The sequence below is a fragment of the Culex quinquefasciatus genome, chromosome 3 (assembly GCF_015732765.1).
Source record: "Culex quinquefasciatus strain JHB chromosome 3, VPISU_Cqui_1.0_pri_paternal, whole genome shotgun sequence".
NCBI classification, from domain to species: Eukaryota; Metazoa; Arthropoda; class Insecta; order Diptera; family Culicidae; genus Culex; species Culex quinquefasciatus.
The window spans coordinates 96,453,570-96,457,783 of NC_051863.1; the positions used below are offsets into that span (position 1 = coordinate 96,453,570).

A 4,214-nucleotide genomic window follows, 5' to 3' on the forward strand; every position below is an offset into this window, starting at 1 on the left:
TTGGACTATTTGGCAAGAAATTCTGTCAAAAATCAATAAAAGTTGTTGAATATACGTTAACACATCTGTTGTCAACTATATAACTGTTTATTTCCTTGATATATACAGGGAAACTAATTTTTTCGTGTTCCAAAACATGTTTTTTAAAGAAAAAGGTCACAAATTTTTGCGCGCCCAAAAGTTGATGTTCATTATTTTAAAGCAAAAAAATTTCTCGTCTTTTGCAACAAGTTTCATTAAGATTGATGCAGGGAATCATGAAATAAAGCGAATTTGGTCTTCAATCTAGCAGAAAGGAATACGATTTTTGGCAAGTAACCTCATTTTGGCGCCACCTACATTTGAAACACAGTCGCGCTGCAAAACCTCAATTCAGTGATTTCAAATGCAGGAGGTCCTAAATTTACAAAAGGGAAAAGGGATACCTTAAAACTATCTTATAAACTACCCTGACTGAAAAGTTCGTCGGACGTCCGTCGTTTGTCGTCCGTGCAATCGTACGACGTCGCACGACAATGTCGCGCGACTATCGCACGAATGTCAGACGTTTTTGCACCAAAATGTCGTATTTGTCGTGCGATCGATAATCGAAATTGTACGACATTGTCGTACGACATTCGACCGACGTCGCATGGTTTTGTTATTTAGAATGTCGTGCTATTGTCGTGTGCTGTCATTTCGGATTTTTAGGTTATGTTGCTGTTGAAAAAAACTGTTGTGTTGTTTTTTATTTTATTTTTTATTCAAACACATCTAATTGCACAATAATATAAACTTTTTCACGAAATTTAACTTCCGAATCGCCGATTCTTCTCCAACTTGGCATTCTTCGGATGCTCTCGGATTTGCCTTGACCGCAGCTTCCGGCTTGGATGTTGGTGTTGGACTTTTGCTTCTCGACGAGCTGATCAAAGTTTAACCCGCCAATCTTGGATCTCAGGCGGATTGATGGCCACCGGGGTACGAGATAACGTGAATACTTCCGTGGGTTCTACGGAGGCGAACTCATGGTTTCCGGCATGATCAGATTTTAATATTTTAGTTGCCTGAAAAAAGATAACGTTGACGTTTACATTAGGAATGAGCAGGATAGCTTCTTAATATACACTGCGACATTTACCAAATTACTTTAATTGGCATCAATTTATAAATTAAATTCATACTTAAATATTAATAATATAAAAATTTCAAAAATGGTATTTTAAACATTAAAATCAATTAAAAATTAAGACATTTTAAAAATAGATTTAAAAACTTATAAAACTAATTTTTTTGCAACTAATTTTAAAATCGAAATTACAAGAATTTATTTTTTTTAAATAAAGCATGTATGTTTGCTGATTTTTTGAAATTTTAAAATGTTTGAAATTTAGGATTTTAAAATTTATGAATTTCAAAATTCTTTAAAATTATTTAAGAACTCTAGAACTTAGAAGATTTTTAAGGATTATACAATTAAGTTTTAGAAATTTGGGCTTTTAAATATTAGAATTTTAAAACTATCATTCTAAAAAAATCTAAAATTCTAAAATTCTAAAATTCTGAAATTCTAAAATTCTAAAATTCTAAACTTCTAAAATTCTAAACTTCTAAAATTCTGAAATTCTAAAATTTTAAAATTCTAAAATTCTAAAATTCTAAAATTCTAAAATTCTAAAATTCTAAAATTCTAAAATTCTAAAATTCTAAAATTCTAAAATTCTAAAATTCTAAAATTCTAAAATTCTAAAATTCTAAAATTCTAAAATTCTAAAATTCTAAAATTCTAAAATTCTAAAATTCTAAAATTCTAAAATTCTAAAATTCTAAAATTTAAAATTCTAAAATTCTAAAATTCTAAAATTCTAAAATTCTAAAATTCTAAAATTCTAAAATTCTAAAATTCTAAAATTCTAAAATTCTAAAATTCTAAAATTCTAAAATTCTAAAATTCTAAAATTCTAAAATTCTAAAATTCTAAAATTCTAAAATTTAAAATTCTAAAATTTAAAATTTAAAATTCTAAAATTCTAAAATTCTAAAATTCTAAAATTCTAAAATTCTAAAATTCTAAAATTCTAAAATTCTAAAATTCTAAAATTTAAAATTCTAAAATTCTAAAATTCTAAAATTCTAAAATTCTAAAATTCTAAAATTCTAAAATTCTAAAATTCTAAAATTCTAAAATTCTAAAATTCTAAAATTCTAAAATTCTAAAATTCTAAAATTCTAAAATTCTAAAATTCTAAAATTCTAAAATTCTAAAATTCTAAAATTCTAAAATTCTAAAATTCTAAAATTCTAAAATTCTAAAATTCCAAAATTCTAAAATTCTAAAATTCTAAAATTCTAAAATTCTAAAATTCTAAAATTCTAAAGATCTAAAATTCTAAAATTCTAAAATTCTAAAATTCTAAAATTCTAAAATTCTAAAATTCTAAAATTCTAAAATTCTAAAATTCTAAAATTCTAAAATTCTAAAATTCTAAAATTCTAAAATTCTAAAATTCTAAAATTCTAAAATTCTAAAATTCTAAAATTCTAAAATTCTAAAATTCTAAAATTCTAAAATTCTAAAATTCTAAAATTCTAAAATTCTAAAATTCTAAAATTCTAAAATTCTAAAATTCTTAAATTCTAAAATTCTAAAATTTTAGAATTTTGAATTTTTAGACTTTGAAAATTTCTAATTTTATAATTAATGGAATTTTCGAATTTTCAAAATATAAAACTATAAAAAATTTGATTGTAATTTTATTTTAGAATTTTTAGAATTTTAAACTCATAATTTTTGAATTTTGAATTCTAAACTCTAATTCTAAATATGACGAATGATATTTAGATTTTTTTTATTTCATGAATTTTGGGATTATAAGAATTTTAATAATGTTAGAATTTAACAATTTTAGTATTTTAGAATTAAAGAATTTCAGTATTTGAGGTTTTTTCAATTTCCAAATTTAAATATTTTAGAATTTCAGATTTTTTTAGTGAAATGTTTTGAGAACTTTAAGACCTCAAAAATTTTATGATTTATTAAATTCTATAATTAAAGAATATTAACAATTTACAATATTCTATGAATTTAAAGAAATTTTTAGTATTCAAATGCTAGCATTCTATAATTTGAAATACTAGAGTTTGAAAATTAAGAATGAAAAACTTTAGAATTTTACAGTTTTAGTGTTTAAGATTTTTTAAATTCTGGTAATTTAGATTTTTCTTTAGTTTAGAATTATTGGGTAAAAACGTGGATTAGATAACAATTTTTATGTTTTGAGGTTTTGAATTTAATACAATACAAACACACACTTCGTTTCTAAAACATGACTCACCAGTTTCATCAGGTATGTGCCGCAACCTCCCGCGGAAAGTAAAACACCAAACACCAACCGCTACCTCGATCGCAAACCGGTTCATTCCCATCACGTCTTCCGGAATGACCCGCCGAATTTCCCGTCCTCCTTCACCGCCTCGAAGACCGAAATCTGGAATAGAAGACACCAAGGAAGACACTTTGATTCGGTCACTCGCGCACCCCGGCCGGATCATTTCGGCAGCAAAAATATCACAATCTAGAACTAAACTTACCTATTATCCGTCGAAAATCGTCCAAAATCTTCTCAGCTCCTAAACCAAATACCAAAAGTAATGACAGCTGGTTCGATTCGGTTGCAATCAAGTCCGAACAAGATCAACTGAAGAGAACTGTCAAACTGTTTGCGTCGACGATAATCGACGTCGAATTGAAGGAAAATCGATCGAAAAAACTATGTCGAGCATGTCAAGTGTTTGTCGTCCGTTTGTCGTCCTTTCGACCAATCGATATCGAAACGGTAAAATCAAAACCGTGCGACAACTCGTACGACGTGCGACATTTTTCAAACAGGGTATATAAAGAGCGGATGAATGTAGCTGAAGACTGCAATGTTTTTTGTCGAAATGCATTAATTATCTTATTGGACATAACATCCAAAGTGTCAACTTCGGCTAATTGATGAAGTTCACTGGTGGTGAATCAAGGAGGAAGTTTCAGAATCAATTCTAGGATTTTGTTCTGAATCCTCTGAAGTTTTTTTCCTGGTTAAGCAACAGCTTGTCCAGATCGGCACAGAATAAAGATTGGCAGGTCAGAAAATTTGTTTATAAAACTATTTTTGAGCCACTTTAAAAAAAAAGTTTTTTCGACTAACTTTCCAGGGTGCGGGGCAGAATGGACCACCCTGCGGGGCAGA

The 4,214-nt window shown here is 27.3% G+C and overlaps 1 long non-coding RNA gene across 1 annotated transcript; it reads right to left on the reverse strand.

Moving 5' to 3' along the window:
• Window positions 1-720: 720 nt before the first annotated feature.
• On the reverse strand, window positions 721-3,437 carry LOC119770513. The gene is made up of 2 exons (XR_005278867.1): window positions 3,315-3,437; window positions 721-1,046 (listed from the first exon to the last, which is right to left on the reverse strand). It is a non-coding gene; the product is annotated as an uncharacterized LOC119770513 (long non-coding RNA).
• Between the last annotated feature and the right edge of the window lie 777 nt (window positions 3,438-4,214).